At 40.8% G+C, this 21,020-nt stretch overlaps 1 long non-coding RNA gene across 1 annotated transcript in view; it reads left to right on the top strand.

The window, feature by feature from the left end:
* The window catches only part of LOC133771557 (uncharacterized), a 59,196-nt gene that overhangs the window by 28,468 nt on the left and 9,708 nt on the right, over window positions 1-21,020 (top strand). Inside the window, exon 2 of the long non-coding RNA XR_009867588.1 lies at window positions 11,220-11,319. This is a non-coding gene — a long non-coding RNA (uncharacterized LOC133771557). The remainder of the gene's footprint in view (window positions 1-11,219; window positions 11,320-21,020) is intronic.

Raw genomic sequence — 21,020 nt, 5'->3', positions numbered from 1 at the left:
AACTTTGGCCACTGCAGTCACCTGGGGCATGAACCAACACTCCTCATTTCCATTTCCTGCCAATGTGCATCCTTAGAAGCATCAAGTCATGGCCTGAGTAGTTGGGTATCTACCACCCATATGGGAGACCTAGATTGAGTCTGGTTCCTGGCTTCAGCCTGACCCATTCCTGGCTGTTACAGGCATTTGAGGAGTGAAACAGTGGGAGGGAGCTCTCTCTCTTTGCCTCTCAAATAAACAAACAAATTTCTTTAATCAGTTCTTTCACATAGCCTAGTTGAGAACCCACTATGGAAACATAATTTTGAAACAATAGATAAAAAACCTCAAAGAGAAGATCAAGTTCTAAGAACTTCCTAGAAGCAAAACAATACACTCAAAGAGCTCTAGCTAGGAAAGGAACCTAATCTGCATGTAGTTTACAAAGAACTGAGGACATTCCCTCCTCTACCCTCACCTCAAGTTTCCACTCAAGACGCTAGCTGGGTTCCCACACAGATATTGCTCTTTAAATAATCACTTTACAGAGACTATACAAAAATCAAGGATTTATAACTGGCTGCTTTTGATTATTGTTTATTTTGAAGACACAAATAATCACCTTCCAGTTACCTGCTTTATTGTGACTAACATCTTATGAATGCTTTATTTTTTGAAAGACAGAGTGACAGAAGAGAGGAAGAGACATGGAGAGAGACAGATCTTTCATCCTCTATTTATTCCCCAAATGACCACAACAGCCAGGGTTGGGCCAGGCTGAAAGCAGGAGCCCAGAACTCCGTTAGGGTCTCCCACGCGGATGACAGGGACTCCAGTGTTTCGATTTTTATCCACTGCCTTCCCAGCTGCAACAGCAGGAAGCTGGACTGGAAGCAGAGTAGCCAGGGATAGGACATGGGATGCAAGTGTCCCAAGCGGTGACTCAACCCACTGCACCATACAATGTCTATCCTAATTGTATTTTTATGTAAAAAAGACTATATTGATTTTTTTAACAATTTTTTCCCATCTTGATCTAAAAGCACCACCATCCCTTATCATACCACAAAACCATCTCTAAGGAACCAAAGAGGACACCACCCAAAAATGTGGATATACACTGCAACTTATGGAATAGGCAGGATCATAGGATAATTACTTATATCTCAAGAGGAAATGCTGAGCTATGTATTATACACATTAAATGCTTATATACATGTGTTTATGTATATATATGAGCATGTTTACGTACATATACACATATCATAATGCCTGACAGTGAAATTGTGTTTTTAAAAAAAGAACCTATTTCTTACAAATATCTACACAAATGCTGAATCCTAAGCCAGGCACCTATTAATCTCTGCATCTGGACACTGCTTGGTTTGCTAACTGCTTATTTTCCCAAGATCATAAAAGAGCAAATGCCATGTGATTTACTCCTTAGCCCATCTCCCCACTAGAAAAAATTCACACAGTATCACCCCAATCATACCAGTTAATATAAATATAATCATAAAAATGAAGCAAAGGGATCAGCAAGACAGAATACACATGGTATTTACCATAAGAACATAAAAATTTGAGTTGCTAAATATTTTAAGCAATCTGCATTAACTGAGTCACCTTTATTGAGTTCCACTGTGTGCAAATAAAGGCCCTATATACTATGGCAGGCCCCAGGGGAATGCCAAAACAATATGCCAAGCATGGTTGTCTTCTCTCCTTTCGCCTACAGCAGCCATTGGTGTTAACTCTGGAGGAACTAGGAAGTTTCCACCATTTGCCTGGAGTTCCTCAACATTTGGATTCCATAGCAGTTTTCAAAATGTGGCCAATGGGTGCTTCCCAAGACTGTTTCAGAAAGTGTATAAAGTCAAAACTACCTCTAAGACATTATTTGCCTTTTTACTATGCTGACACTTGCACTGATGTTGGGTTAAACTGCCGGCCTTCGCACTAATCAAGCAGTGGCACAAAACATCCTGGTAGTCGTCACATTCACCACTGCCACACATGCAAGGGAGGAGGGTACATTTCAACTTGAGAATGAACTTGATGTTGTGAGACTTAGTGAAGCTTGAGTATATATCTTCAATGTTTTGTGTAACAAAACTGGAGCTAGACATAAGCACTTCTGCATACTGGTTGCCCCAAGGAAAAACATTCAAAATATAGTTTGAGCCATAAACTAAACTAGCCATTCTTTTTTTCATGAATCACTATTTTATTGAAAGAACAATTAATGGTAAAATTATAGTTATTTGGATTTGAATATCTGACAGATATTTTCCTGAAAGGGAATAATTTATGTCTGCCTCTGTAAAATTCACAGCTTCCCGAAATTTAAATATATTTCTGATGAGATTGCTGATGACGTTAACAAAGTTGATTTTGTTTATATTATGTAATGAAAGGTGTCAAAATCCAGAAGAGCATGGTGAACAAGTATTTTCAAAACAGCCAATGATATGTTAGAAAATTATGCCTGAGTAAAAGAGCCACACAAAGTATAAGACCTTTAAAGTATAAGTATATAAAGAGTTTAACAAAATGGCGTTAAAAAAAGTTCATTAATATGGTTTCAGTTGGCCGGCGCCATGGCTCACTAGGCTAATCCTCCACCTGCGGCGCTGGCACCCCGGGGTTCTAGTCCCAGTTGGGGCGCCGGATTCTGTCCCAGTTGCTCCACTTCCAGTCCAGCTCTGCAGTGGCCTGGAAGTGCAGTGGAGGATGGTCCAGGTCCTTGGTCCCTGCGCCCGCGTGGGCGACCAGGAGGAAGCACCTGGCTCCTGGCTTCGGATTGGCGCAGTGCTCCAGCCACAGCACACTGGCCCTAGCAACCACTTGGGGGGGGTGAACCAACAGAAAAAGGAAGACCTTTCTCTCTATCTCTCTCTGTCTAACTCTGCCTGTCAAAAATAAATAAAATAAAATAAAATAAAATACAAATATGGTTTCAGTTTCCACATGGCAACTAGCCTTAAAGAAAATACCACATATTAAGATCTGGAATAGTTTCTAAGAAAAATATACACAACTACCTGAAAACTATCAAAATTCCCCTGCTTTTACTGGATAGATAAACAGACAGATGAAAGACCAGAATGCCTTCATACACCTCAACCAAAACAACACACTGTAACAGATACAATAAGGATTTGAGAATGTAGGTGTCTTTTATGAAGTCAGACATTAAAGAGATCTTCAAAATTATGAAATGATGTCATTTTCACTATGTTTTTAATATAAGGACAGTTTGGCATAGTAATTAAGATGCTGCTTGCTACATCCATATCAGAGTGCCGACTTTCACATCCTCACTCTGTTCCTTATTCCAGCTTCCTGCATCTGTGCACCCTGAGAGGGAGCAGGTGACAGCTCAAGTATGTGGGTCCCTATCACCCACACTAAGAGACGTGGATTGAGTTTCTGGCTCCTGGCTTGTGCACAGCTGAGCTCTAGCTGTTGTGGGCACTGAGGAGTAAACTAGCAGATGGGAGAGGTGTCTTTGCCTCTCTAATAAAATAAAATGATAAAATTATTTTACAGCTAATTTTATTTTAAGATGCTACTTATGTTAATATATAAAGGATTTATTTACTGTAATGAATTAAAATATTTTAAAAATTACCCAGATTTAATTCCCACTGAGTAAAAACTGATAGTTATAGCCCATACAAATAAAAACTTTTGGGAACCTAAAAAATTTTTTATTAATTTAAAAGGGTACCCATGGAAACTTAAGTAACAATAAAGGTTTAGCATACTCTACTCTGGGTCTCCTGGCTTCAATTTTATGTTCTTTCTACACAATTCCTCTGCTCACTAAGACTGTGGTTTAGAAACTCTTCATTCCATTTCTTCCCATTAAGCTGAAAGTTGACGAAAAAATTACAATAATAGTAACTGAAATTTGAATGTTATGTGCCATGTATTTTTATAGTTCTGTTCTCACCTAATTTTCACAACAATTATGTGACATAAGTAAGATCAATTACTAACTTCCACTTTGTAAATGAGAAACTATTGTTAAACTGCTTGCCAAAAGTCAAATTGCTACTAAAAGACAGGGGAATGTATCAAAGTAACACTTCTAACAGAGAGATATAACTGCAAAAAAAAAAAAAAAATCTACAACTGCCTATCAAAACATTTCTGTGATCCCCAGCAAGGTAGCATTTATGGAACTAGAACACCTGTGACTCTGGCCTCATATGCCTTAGACAGAAGAAAACACTGGCCTGGAGTAGGCCACACATATTTAGCTCTACACAAATACTAAGAAAACAACCAAGGAGGGAGATGAGCTAGATATAATCAAGTGCCTCTCTTCCTCACCCATCCAGTATCTCTGCCATCAACCATTAAAAAGGAGTGACAGAAGTCAAGGGTGAAGGATATGTCACTGACATACAGCCAGAACACTAAAAACTCTTGGCAGGTGTTCTCAAAGCTGTAACTCCCTTCCTGTGCAAACTAACCCTCAAGCCAAGTCCTCTTGGCTTTATCACACTGAGCCTTGACAAGAGCCATCATTAGTGTCCAAACTCTACTTTGCCAGGCTGATGACATGTGGCAGGCCTTGATTCTTGGAGCCACTCTTGCCTGCCAACTCAGGAAAGGCTTTTCTGTAATGCCTTTGGCTTTCCTGAAATACCTTCAAGTCACAAGGCAGCATCTGACACCAACTCCCTCCTGAGGATGGACACTTGGCCAGGAGCCCAAGCTGAAGTGATTTGGAGGTTCTTGATCTTTATTAAAATCATTCCTACATTCTCATTGGAAATTAAAATAAATTCCTCCCCAGAGAGCAGCTAGTGGTTCTGTAAGCCTACTCCATCCAGTGGTAGTCACCTTTGATTAGAGAAAAGCAGTAAAGTGTAGCAGCAGCTGATAAATGTCAGAGCCTGGCAAACTGTCACACAGTTTTGATCACTTTAGAGCAATTTTTCATTTCACACTATGGATGGTTTTTTAAGCCAACACTGCTCATCATCACTTACCTAGTCAAATGCTTCAGAAAAGAATACCAAATCCAAGTCAACAGTCTTTCTGCACTAACTCCAGGTGCATCCCTAAAGCTAAAATGGAATTGAAGGCTATATATTTTGCAGATGGCCAAGAGAACATTAGAAAAACTTCTGTAAAAAGCATCCTGTCTCATGATGGAGAGGCAGCATGGAACAGGTAAACAAACATATACACAGAGATAAAGATTCCAATTCTGACCCTGCCGAGTGGCTTGTAATCTTCATTTCCCTTCTAAGTCTGTCCGTTCTCTTTTACATTAATATCTTTAGCCTAAATCAGAGATTCGTAAATGTTCATGAAATGACTAAATCCAAAACATCTGAGGGGCTTCCAAAAAATACAGAACCTACTCCAGAGAATATGATTTATCAAGCCTGGGGTGGTACCCAGGAATCTGAATTCTCATTAGGTTATATTTCCCACCACTGACACTTAAAAAAAATTATTTATTTATTTGAAAGTCAGAGCTAGAGAGAGAGAAGACAGAGACAGAGAGATTGATTTTCCATCCGCTCATTAACTACCCAGTTGGTTCTAACAGCCAGGTTCCAGGTTCCAGGCCAAAGCCAGGAACCAGTAGCTTCTTCCAAGTCTCCCATGTGGGTAGCAGGGGCCAAAGCAGCTGGGTCATCTGCTGCTGCTTTTCCCAGGCTATTATCAGGGAGCTGGACTGGCAGTGGATCAGATGGGACACAAACCTGCGCCCATAGGAAATGCTGTCATCACATGAGCAGCTTTACCTGCTACACCAAAATGCTGGCCCTACCACTGACACTTCTAACTTTGATACAAAGTCAGGTTCAGAAACCATGAGATTAAATAACCTCTAATATTCTTGATAGTTCTAAAAGTTATGAAACTGAACTAGAATATATTTCCTCTTAAAGAAAAGATTTTATTTATTTTAAGGGCACAGTTAGAGAGAGAGAGAGAATCTTCCATCTGCTAGTTCACTTCCCAAATGGCCACAACTAGCAGGGTTGGGCCAGGCCAAGGTCAGGAGCCTGGAATTTCATTTGGATCTTCCACATGGATGGCAGGAGTGCAAGCACGGGAGCCTCTTCCACTGCTTTCCAAGGCACAACAAGAAGCTGGATCAAAAGTGGAGCTGCTGGAACTCTAATTGGTGCTCACATGGGATGCCAGTGTTCCAAGCAGTGAAATAACCCACAACGCCAAAATACCAGCCCCTATTTGTTACTCTTTCAACCTAGAATTTTTTTACCTCCCATCCACAATTACCATTCTCATTCAAACATCAAGATTGTACAATTTCAGGTTAGCAATAAAACACATTAAATCTAAAAGCAATATATCATTATTAAGTTTATCCAAGTTAGTATAGTATTATGTTATTTATGAAAAGAGGTAAATCTAAGTATAGCTTTTCTACAGAAAACACATTTAAAAATAAAGGTTTTGGGACCGGCGCTGTGGCACAGAGAGTTAAAGCCCTGGCCTGAAGTACCAGCATCTCATATGGGCGCCAGTTCTAGTCCCAGCTGCTCCTCTTCCGATCCAGCTCTCTGCTATGGCCTGGGATAGCAGTAGAAGATGGCCCAAGTCCTTGGGCCTCTGAACCCACGTAGGAGACCCAGAAGAAACTCCTGGCTCCTGGCTGTGGATCAGCACAGCTCCAGCTGTTGCAGACATCTGGGGGGTGAACCAGCAGATGGAAGACCTCTCTCTCTGTCTCTACCTCTCCTACATATAAATAAATCTTTAAAAATAAATAAATAAATAAAGGTTTTAAGATACCATATTTTACAAAGATTCAACTATTTTCTGGAAATAGCCAGAAAAAGCAACATCAAAATTAATTTTCCCCAAATGCTATAAATAACTAAAAATAGTTATTGAACACATCTACTTACCCATAATTTACAATGTCCAACAAAAGCTATAATCCACTTGAGGCAGTAATAAACTTTATAATAACAGAGCTGTCCAAGTTTTTAGAATATAAAATGCCATATGATTAAATTTAACCCAATAAACTAAAATGGGTCAGAGGAAGAAACAGTATTGCTGCTGTTGTTGTCATTAAGATTTATTTATTTGGGGCTGGTGCTGTAGCATGATAGGCTAAGCCTTCACCTCCTCTTCCAATCCAGCTCTCTACTATGACTCACGAAAGCAGGAAGATGGACCAAGTGCTTGGGTCCTTGCACCTCGATCTCTACCTCTACCTCTACCCCTCCCTCCCTCCCTCCCTTCTTCCCTCTGCCTCTCTGGAATGCTGCCTTTCAAATAAATAAATAAATAAATCTTTAAAAATTAAAAATAAAATAAAGATTTTAAGATACCATATTTTACAAAGATTTTTTTTAAAAAAAATATTTATTTTTATTTGAAAGGCAGCATTCCAGAGAAAGAGGGATAGAGGAAGAGACAGAGATCATCCATTAGCTAGTGCATTCCCCAAATGGTGGCAAAAACAGCAGGGGCTGGTTCAAGCTGAAGCAGAGAGCCTGGAACTCCATCCAGGTCTCCCACATGGGTGGCAGGGGCCCAAGTACTTAGACATATTCTGTTGCTTTCTAAGGACATTAGAGCTAGATAGGAAGCAGAATAGCCAGGACTTGAACCGGCACTCATATGAGATGCCAGCATCACAGGCACAATTTGCTGTGCCACAACGTCAGCCCTAGAAATACAGTTGTTATTTTAGTAAAGATTTATTCATTTAATTGAAAGGCAGAGCTATAGAGAGGCAGAGGCAGAGAGAGAGAGAGGTCCTCCATCTGCTGGTTCACTCCCCAGATGGCCACAATGGCCAGAGCTACATCGATCCAAAGCCAGGAACCAGGAGCTTCTTCCCACATAGGTACAGGGGCCCAAAGACTAGGGCCATCCTCCACTGCTTTCCCAGGCCATAGCAGAGAGCTAGATCAGAAGTAGAATGACAGGGACTAGAACCAGTGCCCATATGGGATGCCAGCAGCACTGCACGCGGTGGCTTTACCTACTACGCCACAACGCTGGCTCCCAGAAATACAGTTTTATATCACTGATACATTATCAGGGTTTCATTAGTCTAAAAAAGAAAGATTGAGACCTTTGATCACTCTTCCTGCATATTTTATTAACTGTTTTTTCCAAAACACATGCATGCTGGGAGTGGAAAGGCTTAAAATCTGACAACACTTTTCATACAATGCAATAAAACCCAAGACTCTCTACAATTCATTCCTTAATTCCAATGATTAGCTACTGCATGGTTTTAGTTCCTATTTCTTTCTTTCTTTTTGAAGATTTATTTATTTATTTGAAAGGCAGAGTTACAGAGAGGCAGAGACAGAGATATTTTCCATCTGCTGGTTCACTCCCAAAATGGCTGCAACCGCTGGAGTTGGGCTGATGCAAAGCCAGGAGCTTCCTCCAGGTCTCCCACATGGGTGCAAGGGCCCAAGTACCTAGGCCATCCTCTGCTGCTTTCCCAGGCACATTAGCAGGAAGCTGGGTCGGAAGTGGGGCAGCTGGGTCTTGAACCGGCACCCACATGGGATACGGGCACTGCAGACGGCAGCTTTAACCTTTATACCACAGTACCAGCCCCCTATTTCTTTTATGGCTTGATAGTCCCAAATCACTTCTGCACTCAGCTCGGCTGAACAACAATCCCTGGTACACAGTTACTCAGAAGACTTGTTCACTGATTATCAACATACTGTAAATTAATTTACTGTGGAAAAATAAAGTGTTGCTTCCTATGGGTTTGCAAAATACTACAGAAAAATAATAACCCAAGCACATGAAAACTCAGGCAATCCTTGCCATCTTTTGAAGGCTTTGAAGTATGTGTCTCATTTAAAGAGAAATACTGCCTAAGCACTAGGCCAATTTGCTTTCTCAGATATGTGGGCTGCCCACTTCCTCTTGTAGTCCAGATTCATACCAAATATCTGAAGTAACTGACAGAAAGTTACACGTCAAAATGTAAAATGTTTCAAATGACTGAATTTAAATTTCTAATCCTACCTCTCAACTCCCTGGTGAAACCACAAGCAGACTAAATATAAGAATAACTGACAATCCCACATATAGCCACAATCTTTGAGGCTCTCTTTATTTTCTTCCTCTTTCACAATATTCAAATAAGCACTCTGGATTCAACAGCCTTCTTTAAAGAGTACTGCCTTGAAACAACACATTGTTTTGGACTAACTTTAAATCAGAACTAGTAGTCAAAATGCTGGAATCGGGTCCAAACCAAAATGTCTGCTGAGGAAGTAGAGAGGTGGGACACTTGCAAAATGAGAGTTGAATTCACTGGGATATTTGTGTAACTTTTCACTTGTGGACTTCTTTTAGAAGTTTTAACTGTATAAACCCAGAGTTACTAATAAAGGGCTGGTGAAGTCTAAATAACTACTATTGCAGGAACCATCACTGTTGGGTTACATGGCATAGGTCATGTTACAAGGAAGGGCGTGACTTGACGGCGGCAAGAGCATGCACTACAACTGGTAAACAGCCAGCTCTAACAAGACCAAGATCAAGATTTTCCAAAGCAGTAACATAATTTCACAGACCAAACCACTAGGGTGGGCAGGGAGTTTTCTTAGATTCCATACACAAAGCTGCTTACAAAATTTATGTGTATGTACTGAGGGAAACAATCCATAAATTTCGATAGGTTTTTTTTTTTTTACATTATCTAACTTAATCATCAAAATCAATAAGTTGGATACTAACAATCTTATTTTACAGACCAAGGAATTAAAGTTTAAGGGGGATGAAAACCTTTCAAATAACGCAGTAAAGCACTAATTTCAAAAAATAATCTTTAAAACATACAAATGCATATGCATATATACACTGCAACAGCTGGTCAGCTATTGTTTTAACTATAAAAGAATAGACTTCTACATTGGTTTAATTAAAGGATGGAAATTAAATTTTGAATAAAATATGCAATTTTATTTAGTATTAATAATGGTTATAAATAATTTTAACAATTTAAATTATATTGAAATTACAAAAATATTTTAATGTCTCATGTACTGTTTTAAACACTTGACATTTTAATTTATTTAGTACTCATAACCTTCTGTGAGGTAAATACTATAATTAACTCCATTTTACACATAAAGAAAACAGAGAGGTTAGTAATTTGTCCAAGTTCATATAGCTAGCAAATTTCAAAGTCACAATTGTGTTTCCAAAGTCTGACTCTTTACTGCTTTTCCAAACATTCAATATACATGAAAATTTTTAAATATGATGATTTTGAAGAAAAGAAAGAAAGAAAGCCAAAGAACCACCCAATTTGAAAAAGCCTACTGTAAGACACTTCATTTATCTTGTTTCAGGTACATATTAATGGAGAGAATGGGAGAAGGACTCAGCAGTTACATTCTTATGCTCTTTCACAAACATAACTTCATATGATTTCCACAGCTGCCGCTACAGGAAGGACAAGTGCCATTTGTCTCACGTTTTAAAAATGAGTTAACTGTGTAGAATTGTAGTAGACTGCAGTTCATTAGCACAGATTTCAATTGTCACAATTGCAGACTACAAACCTGTTTTCTGAAATGAAATTTAAACACTAAAAATGGAAAAAAAAAATGAGTTAACTGATATTCTGATATTTTTCTCACTACTCACCATTATCTAGTGTTCCTGCCTCTGGGATTTCCTATGCATAGTCTTCCCTTTGTTAGAATATCTTTCCTCCTCACTCTAGTAAAAATTCAACTAAATCTCTAAAGCCCAGATCAGATGTCACCTACAGAGATATACCTCACCAGGCCTTTGCACGTAGAATTAATCCTTTTCTCTCTGCTCCCTTAACATAGTTCACACCACTCCATTAGCATAGAGGTCACCCTCTTGCCATCAGCTGTGTCTATGTTTAGTTCCCTGATCAGATACTAGGTCCTAAGATGGCAAGGGCTATCTATAAATAAAAAAACAGATCCCAGGGATTTTACAATTGAATCAATAAAAGGATAAAGTAGAAAGTTAGCACAGTTTGGCTAAAAGCAAACATACACACACACACACACACACGGATTCATTCTGACATGCTGTTGTCATCTTTATAATTTAGGAATTTATCTCCATACACTTTAGTGATGTTCCATGCACAATGCTTGGCAAGTGTCTAGGCAGAGAGCTTAAGATAATGACTCTTCTGTTAGCTGTTAATCACTCAAATATATTGTTTAATTTAGCTTATACTTCTTGTTCCTTCCAAGTATATCAAGAGGCCTCAGGAGGACTATGATAACATTTATATCTCCAAGTTGGAAAAAAAAAAAAAAGTGGTTTCAACATTTCATATCTCTGGAAAAAGAGGTAAGTGAAGTGGGAAAGGAAGGGCATGGTAAGTTCTGACAACTCAAAACCAATCTAAGTCAAGAATTAAACATATCAACTCATGATCAGCTATTATCTAACTCTTAGATAATTTAAACCTTAACTTTTTTTAAACCTTAGATTTGATCATTGCACTTAATACATAAATCCCTTAGACAAACTCTCATAATGCAGCCAATATGTACCTTAAACTTGATGATAGAAACTAAAGGATTTAAAACAAATAAAAGGAATGAGGATGATGAAAAGCTTTATGCCATGAAAGTTAATTATCTTAAAACACGATGGGAGGCCGGCGCCGTGGCTTAACAGGCTAATCCTCCGCCTTGCGGCGCCGGCACACCGGGTTCTAGTCCCGGTTGGGGCACCGGATTCTATCCCGGTTGCCCCTCTTCCAGGCCAGCTCTCTGCTGTGGCCCGGGAAGGCAGTGGAGGATGGCCCAGGTGCTTGGGCCCTGCACCCGCATGGGAGACCAGGAGAAGCACCTGGCTCCTGGCTTCGGATCAGTGAGATGCGCCGTCCGCAGCGGCCATTGGAGGGTGAACCAACGGCAAAAGGAAGACCTTTCTCTCTGTCTCTCTCTCACTATCCACTCTGCCTGTAAAAAAAAAATTAAAAAAAAAAAACACGAGATGGGAAACACCTCTGTGTCATTCCAGAAACTTACCTTTCATTCTTCTGTTATTTTTAAGTCTATGAAAGGCATTCTTCTTAGAATGCTATGTATTTAAGGAATGGTATTCTGTTGGTATCTAATGATCCGGTTTCGCCAAAATTAGTACAGTTTTAAAGTTTGAATATTTACCCCATTAAAATAAGGCTTGACATCGCTTCATATTAGACCAAGGGGAAGAATTGTTTAAAAATATATATTAAAGGCCGGCGCCGCGGCTCAATAGGCTAATCCTCCACCTTGTGGCGCCGGCACACCGGGTTCTAGTCCCGGTCGGGGCACCGATCCTGTCCCGGTTGCCCCTCTTCCAGGCCAGCTCTCTGCTGTGGCCCGGGAGTGCAGTGGAGGATGGCCCAAGTCCTTGGGCCCTGCACCCCATGGGAGACCAGGAGAAGCACCTGGCTCCTGCCATCGGATCAGCGCGGTGCACCGGCCGCAGCGCGCCAACCGCGGCGGCCATTGGAGGGTGAACCAACGGCAAAAAGGAAGACCTTTCTCTCTCTCTCTCTCTCTCTCCACTCTGCCTGTCAAAAAAAAAAAAAAAAATATATATATATATATATATATATATATAAAAGAGTTTTAAAAACACTGCACAATTGCTTGACTTGTTTGTATGCAATTTGCTTTCATAAAAATTCAACAAAGCTGGCTAACTGGAGAGCTTTGACCAAAGTAAAATAATTTAACTGATGTGGAATGTAAACAATTTACATTCAAATCAGATTATCAGTGGTTGACTTTTTTTATTATAATATCACTTGAATGCATTAAAAATAAATTTGAGAACAGCCTTTAAAATTTAAACCTAAAGCAAATGGCAAGAACTATCCATAGTTAGAGACAAACTTCAATTCAGCCAGCAGTTCTGTTAGCTCTGTTCCTACTGAGCACGCCCAGATCTGGACACCACTCCTGGCCTTTAGAAATCCAACATTCTGGAAAGATCCATATTATTAATTCTGTTCCTAGATTTTTCCCATTACAGACATTCAATAGAAAAAGATTTCTGATATTGTAATTACTCTCTGTGCTCTTAGAAGAAATGCAGGCTCTCCAGCAGGACATAGTTGTTTTGTTTTCCTTTTTTTTTTTTTTTTTGTCTTTTTAGCACGAAAAATAACTTGTGTCCTATCATTGCCACCTCTATGCTAAGTTAGTCATTCAGGATCTTAGCTAGGGAGATTATCAATTATGAAGGAAGATTTTACCTACAGACCTAACTGCTATTATTATAGGTAAACAAGAGGAAGAAATTTACATGCTTGGCTTACCTCTGATGCAGTGAAGGTTTTAGCCACAGATTTCAACAGTTTTGACAGTCAAAGGAGGAGACAGGAGCACAGGAATCATAAAGTCTAGTATTCAAAATCTGGCTTGTAACCTTGGCTCCTAGCAAATCATCTGCTTAAGACTCGGTTTTCTCATAAAGAAAATGTGGACTGGAAGTTTAATGTAATCAAATATACAAATTTTAGTACACAGGTCCCCAATAAGTGTTAATATATTCTTTACCTCTGCTCTTTAATATTTAAAATGCTAATATACAATTTAGTATATGATACTTTATAATTACAAATACTATTCAAAGCCTGCTTGTATAAGTCAGTGCAGTCTCATCTCTAACTGTATGCAAATTGATATCAAAATAAAAGTACTCTGAACTTGAAACCTGGAAAAGAACGTGAGCACCGCTAGCAGTGGTCTCACTGTTTACGGGCTCCTGGGATGCAGGTGCAAGCTGAAGAAGGGCTCCCAGGCCGGCTGTCAGAGGACTCCAATGAACATTCAACGCTGTCGGTGAGTTTGGGATTTGAAAAAACCACCGACCGTTGACTGTACCTTAGGGTCCTTACAGACAACACTACTTTTCTGAAGCAAAGAGGCAGACTGTACCTTCACATATCATGTGAGATCACCAGAAATAATTCTGTGGCCTGTCCCCCTCCTCTCAAAGTGGTCCAGTGCATTTTTTAAAAAGCTTCCTTCCACCTCTGTTACCCATTATTCCTTGATTTTTGTTGTTTTTTCATTTCAAAAAGGTAAGGACAGTTCCATGATAATACCTAATAAACTTAAATGTCTCCTAGAAATATGCCATTCTACTGAGAAATAGAATGTAGTGGGGAGAGATTTACTAAAAATATGTATTTCATTTTGAAATAAAACTCAGTTAAATGTTTTATTCACACATCCATTTCTGTTATACTCCCTCAAAATTTTTAATAAGAGTCAAGGGGAGAATTTAATAGCAAAACAACACAAAACTGTCCCACATTTATAAAGCTTTATCATATTCTGCCTCCAGTTACAGTTAACGTAGTTTAGTTTTAATAGCTCACCAACAGTATAAACCACTGTCTTACTATTTTCATCTCCACATATGCTTATATAAACAAATGTCTGTTAAATTCAAGAAAAGTCAGATCTGGGGTCAGACAGATGTAGGATAAACATTGACTCAACCCCCTGAAACTAGCTGGGGACTCAGCAAGTGTCTCAGTTTTCCCACATACAGAGTGGGGGAAATAAGAGTACCTATTTCATGGAACTGTGAGATCCCGAGATAATATCTAAGTTGTTTCAGACATTCCTAACAGCACATGTTCAATGTATACTAGCTATTATTACTTCTCTCCAAACAAAATCCGTGCTAGTTTACTTTGAAAAAAGCACTCATACTTCTCAGTTCACAACAGGCAGAAGCAGCACTCCTGGGCACTGGGTTACGGTTATCAGTATCTAGCACTGCCTGTGCCATCACAGAGATACATGTCATGTTCTCCAGAAGCTACTTCCTTCCCTGAGCAACAGCTGCTCCACCTTTAAGAGCCTCCCCGTGCTACTGTCAATGTTATCTATAACGATGTGGGCCCTCAACCATACGGTGGCTGGATACTAAGACACAGGCACAGACTTCACAGAACCAGCATGGAAAAGGAAAAACAAGAGTCAGAGAAAACGAAGACAACCACAACAACTGGAAACACTGATGGCTGCACTCAACATTCATTGCTGTCGGTGGGTTTGAGTGCAAATCAACTCACTGATCAATGAATGCAAACTGCGGACCAAACAACCCAAGGAGGCAAAAGCATGCGCAAAAGGTCACCTGAGTGGATCAGCTACTGCTCCAGTGAGGGCTCCTACTATTTCTAATACGCCTGCAAAAGCTTCTCTCATTCTTTTTGGTTTTGATTTGCAGTAAGTTCTCTGAATTCCTAGTACTTTTCGTTGTTCTTCTTTGACGTTCGACAGGAGTGAAGAACATGATATTTTATAGGGAGGATGAATATCATACCACATTTAAAAACCAGTGGTTGCATAACTTTTTAAGTTAAAAAATCATATGTTCATTAAATATTTTTTATTTATTTGACAGATAGAGTGAGACAGTGAGAGAGAAAGACAGAAAGGTTTTCCTTCCGTTGGTTCACCCCACAAATGGCCACCATGGCCGGAGCTACACCGATCCAAAGCCAGGAGCCAGGTACTTCTTCCTGGTCTCCGACGTGGGTGCAGGCGCCCAAGCACTTGGGCCATCCTCCACTGCCTTCCTGGGCCACAGCAGAGAGCTGGCCTGGAAGAGGAGCAACCGGGACTAGAACCCGGCGCGCATACGGGATGCTGGCACCACAGGTAGAGGATTAACCAAGTGAGCCACAGCGCTGGCCCCTGTTCATTAAATATTAAATATAAAACTATAGCAAGTAAAAACTGCAAAATCTCTTTCCTCACATCTGCAACCCATATCCTCAGTGGAATCGTAAATGTAATAATTTTTTATTATTTGATATTATCAATATAATATCAGAATTTTATTTTCTATCCTTAGATATCTTACACTATCCACATACAAACACATACATATCTATAATTTTGTGTTTTTTGGGGGGGCTAGTTTAAACAAAAATAGCTTATTTTAGACCTAATGTTCTAGAAATGCTTTTTCACTCTTCCACAATCATCTTTTATATTCTTATCATTCTTTTAAATGGCTATAATCCTATGTGTTAGTATGAATCCCAGGTTATTACTGTTGAAAATATTTGAATATTCTCTTCAGTCAAAACTAAGAAGTTTATTCTTTCTGATATTGGCAAATCATATTCTTCTAACAAGAAAAATACCTAAGTGAAATGATTAAAATTTTTCTTAAGAAAAATTAAAATGTTTCAGATCTCTAAATCCTATAATGAAATACGAGATAAACCACTGAATCTTCCACTCTCATTTAAAAAAAAAGGACTTTTGGTCATGAATAATTTATTATACAATTATGACTAAGATGTTAAGAAACAAATTCTCATAGCAAACATCAAATAAAGCAATAGAAGTCTTGTCAACCTAGCCTTCCAAAAGTTTTTCTCGAGGATATGAAGGAAGAAGTACAGATATAAGGTATAAGTATACCTTATAAGATATAAGGAAGAAGTATAGATATAATCAAAATCAAATGAAAAATGTTTCAAAAACATAAGAATTCAGGGCCGGCGCTGTGGCATAACAAGTTAAAGCCCTGCCCTGCAGCACCGACATCCCATATGGGTGCCGGTTCGAGTCCCAGCTACTACACTTCCAATCCAGCTCTCTAGTATGGCCTGGGAAAGTAGTAGAAGATGGTCCAAGTGCTTGGGCCCCTGCACCCATGTGGGAGACCAGGAAGAAGCTCCTGGCTCCTGGCTCCAGATTAGCTCAGCTCTGACTGTTGTGGTCATCTGGGCAGTGAACCAACAGTCTCTCTCTCTCTCTCTCTCTCTCTCTCTCTCTCTCTCTCTCTCTCTCCCCCTCCTCCCCCTCTCTCCCTCTCTCTGTAATTCTTTCAAATAAATAAATTAAATCTTTAAAAAAAAAAATAAGAATTCAGGAAAATATGGAGTTTAAGACAGTGTTTCCCAAACCTGGTTACAAACCAGAATCATCAAGCGTTGCTTTAAAAAATGTAAATTCCTGGGGCCATTGTCACAGTGTAGCAGGTAAAGCTGCCACCTGCAATGCCAGCATCCTATATAGGTGCAGGTTGGAGACACAGCTGATCCACTTCCGACGCACTCCCTGCTAATGTGCCTGCAAAAGCAGCAGAGGACGGCCCAAGTGCCTGGGCCCCTGGGCCCCTGTCACCCTCCATGGGAGATCTAGAGGAGGCTCCTGACCCCTGGCTTTGGCCTGGCCCAGCCCCAGCTGATGCAGCCATGTGCGGAGAGAACCAGTAGAGAGAGAGGATCTCCCCCCACTCTGTGTGTGTGTGTAAAAACTCATGACTTTCAAATAAATAAATATATCTTTAAAAGACATTGGTTTTTGTTTTGTTTTGTTTTTTGACAGGCAGAGTGGACAGTGAGAGAGAGAGAGAGAAAGGTCTTCCTTTTGCCGTTGGTTCACCCTCCAATGGCCGCCGCGGTTGGCGCGCTGCGGCCGGTGCACCACGCTGATCCAATGGCAGGAGCCAGGTGCTTCTCCTGGTCTCCCATGGGGTGCAGGGCCCAAGCACTTGGGCCATCCTCCACTGCACTCCCGGGCCACAGCAGAGAGCTGGCCTGGAAGAGGGGCAACCGGGACAGGATCGGTGCCCCGACCGGGACTAGAACCCGGTGTGCCAGCGCCGCAAGGCGGAAGATTAGCCTAGTGAGCCGCGGCGCCGGCCAAAAAGACATTGTTTTAAGTACAGATTCCTGAGTCTTTCTCTGAACCAGCAGTAAGGATCCTCTGATACCACAGGCTCTTCCAAAGCAGAGCCAAGCCCTTCAGCTGAACACCAGCTTTCTGACCCCCCAAAAACCACTTCACATTACGCAGTTTTCAACTGATGCTGACTTGTGTGCTGCCATCTTAAATGAGTGTTGCTCTGTAGAACACATAAGATTTTACACCTTGTTGTAGTAGCCAAATACACATCAAGTTGTGGCTGATATTGCACTTGAAAAAACTAAAACCTACCTGAAGAAACTAGAGAACAGCTTAAATTCAGATAATGGCTCCACCCAAGAAATCTTCTATAAAAATCAACGATTTTTCTTCCTATCTTACTGGTAGACAGAAGGTATTCCACATATTACTTTTCTTCAGGATGCACTATATTCTAGGCATTTATTTTTAACTAAATCTTCCAAACTTTCTGAAAACATTCAAAACAAATGTCTGACACATTCTTTGAAAAATGTACATTTGAATAAACATGCCACTTATTTACACAGATTTTAAATATGCCCCCAAAAATGATGTTCCCCAAAGTTATGTACTTTAATCACCACAACCCTATGCAGTTTCTCCTGGATAATACTAAGTGCTACATGAAAAGAGATGGTGCGGGGCCAATGCTATGGTGCAAGTTAATCCTTCGCCTGCGGTGCCGCCATCCTATATGGGTGCACGTTCTAGTCCCAGCTGCTCCATTTCCAATCCAACTCTCTGCTGTGGCCTGGGAAAGCAGTGGAAAATGGCCCAAGCACTTGAGTCCCTGCACCCGCATGGGAGACCCAGAAGAAAGTCCTAGCTCCTGGCTCCAGATTGGCACAGCTTTGACTGTTGTTGCCATCTGGGGAGTGAACCAGTGGACAGAAGACCTCTCTCTCTGTCTGTCCCTCTCACTGTCTGTAACTCTACCTCTCAAATAAATAAAGTTTAAAAAAAAAGAAAGAAAGAAAGAAAGAAAGGAGATGATACTTGCAGATGGTACTCTAAACCATATCTCCAAGAGAAAAGGGACAGAAGCAGTTCAGAGACTGTGTTAAGAGTCAGGAGGATCAGCACCAGAACAGTTAAAGGGTGAATTATAAAAGTTTTCTGAGCAAGGTAGAAAATTTAAGTGCTAAGCTCAGCGAGGAAATAACAAAAGTGTGAGGCAGAAGATTCATCAAGCAGGTAAGTGGGAGGAAGGAAAGAGATCCAAAAGAAAAAGACCTGCTGCACAACTGAGCTGAATAGAACTGAGGCAGCAGGAGGGGAGAAAGAAGAAAGGACACTATCAGAGGCCGGCACACAGGTGTAGGGTATAACACCACCTCCTGCAGAGCTGGCTTCCCATACAGGCACCAGTTCCAGTCTTGGTTGTTCAACTTCCAGTCCAGCTCCCTGCTTAATGCGCCTGGGAAAGCAGAAGATGGCCAAGTGCTTGGTCTCCCTATATGGGAGACCCAAAAGAAACTCCTGGCTCCTGGCTTCAGATCAGCCCAGCTCCGGACACTGCAGCTATTTGGAGAGTGAACCAGCAGATGGAAGATCTCTCTGTCTCTTCCTCTCTCTCTCTCTCTCTACTTTTTTTTTTTTTTTTAAGATTTTATTTATTTATTTGAGAGGTAGAGTCACAGACAGTGAGAGGTAAACACAGAGAGAAAGGTCTTCCATCCACTGGTTCACTCCCCAAATGGCCGCAATGGCCAGAACTGTGCAGATCCGAAGCCAGGAGCCAGTAGCTTCCTCAGGGCCTCCAACACCAGTGCAGGGGCCCAAACACTTGGACCATCCTCCACTGCTTCCCCAGGCCATAGCAGAGAGCTGGATCAGAAGAGGAGCAGCCGGAACTAGAACCAGCGCCCATATGGGATGCTGGTGCTGGCTTAACCTACTGCGCCACAGCATTGGCCCCTAGTCTTTGTTGTTTGTTTGTTTAAGGTTTATTTATTTATTTGAAAGGCAGAGCTACAGAGGGGCAGAGGTAGAGGTCTTCCATCCGCTGATTCACTCCCCAGATGGCCGCATTGGCAGGAGATGTGCCAATCCAGAGCCAGGAGCCAGGAGCTTCCTCTGGGTCTCCTACACAGGTGCAGGGGCCCAGGGACTTGCGCCATCTTCTTCTGCTTTCCCAGGCTATAACAGAGAGCTGGTCCAGAAGTGGAGCAGCCAGGATTGAACCCGGCACCCATATGGGATGTGGGCACTGCAGGCAGCAGCTTTACCCGCTATGCCACAGCGCCAGCCCTTGCTAGTCTTTTTGATAAAAGCCATTCCAGAAGGTATACAATGGACATTTATTGTCATTTTTATTTGCATTTCCCTAATGACTAGTGATATTTAGCACTTTTTCATGCAATGAAATGTATATTCAAGTCTTCCATACCACATTTCAAATTAAAAAAAGTTTTAAAGACTTATTTATTAATTTGAAAGGCAGAGTTAGAGGCAGAGAGCGGACAGAGAGCGGTCTTCCACCTGCTAGTTCACTCTCCAAATGGCTGCAACAGCCAGAGCTGGGCCGATCCGAAGCCAAGAGCCAGGAGCTTCTGCCTGGTCTCCCACACAGGTGCAGGGGCGCAAGCACTTGGACCACTTTCTACTGCTTTCCCAGGCCATAGCAGAGAGCTGGATTGGAAGAGGAGCATCCAGAACTCAAACTGGAGCCCATATGGGATTCCGGTGCCACAGGTGGAAACTTAGCCCACTATACCACATCACCAGCCCCTTTAATTTTTATGATAAAATATACACAAAATTTATCATTTTAAGTATACAACTCAGTGGTGATTCATATCCATGATGCTATGCACTATACATTCCCAAAACTTTTGCATAACTCTAAATACTCTGTAGTTACTAAACAATAACTACTTATCCTCCATTTCCCCAGCAATCTCTATTTTGTCTCTGAATTTTACCTATTCTAGATATTTCATAGTTATAATTATATAATATTTTTGTCCACTTCTAACAATTGAGTTGTCTTCTTGTTTAGTTGTAAGAGTTTTTTATATATTCTGGGTATAATTCCTTTATCAGATATTTGACTTGAAAGTATTTACCCTCAATATGTAGTTTGTCTTATCACTTTCCTTTTTTTATTTCAAGATTTATTAATTTGAAAGGTAGAATGACACACAGGGAAGGAGGGAAGACTGATCTTACATCCTTTGGTTCACTCCCCCAAATGGCCATAATAGCCAAGTCTGGGTCAGGCCCAAATCAGGAACCAGGAATTCCTCCACTAGGTCTCCCATGTGAGTGTTAGGGACTCAAGCACCCAGGCCATCATCTGCTGCTTCCCAGGTGCAGTAGCAGAGAGTTGGACTGGAA

This window comes from Lepus europaeus, chromosome 12 (assembly GCF_033115175.1).
Source record: "Lepus europaeus isolate LE1 chromosome 12, mLepTim1.pri, whole genome shotgun sequence".
Classification (NCBI taxonomy): domain Eukaryota; kingdom Metazoa; phylum Chordata; class Mammalia; order Lagomorpha; family Leporidae; genus Lepus; species Lepus europaeus.
Note: the sequence above shows the minus strand (reverse complement) of the source record. Positions and strands in the feature narration are given on the sequence as shown.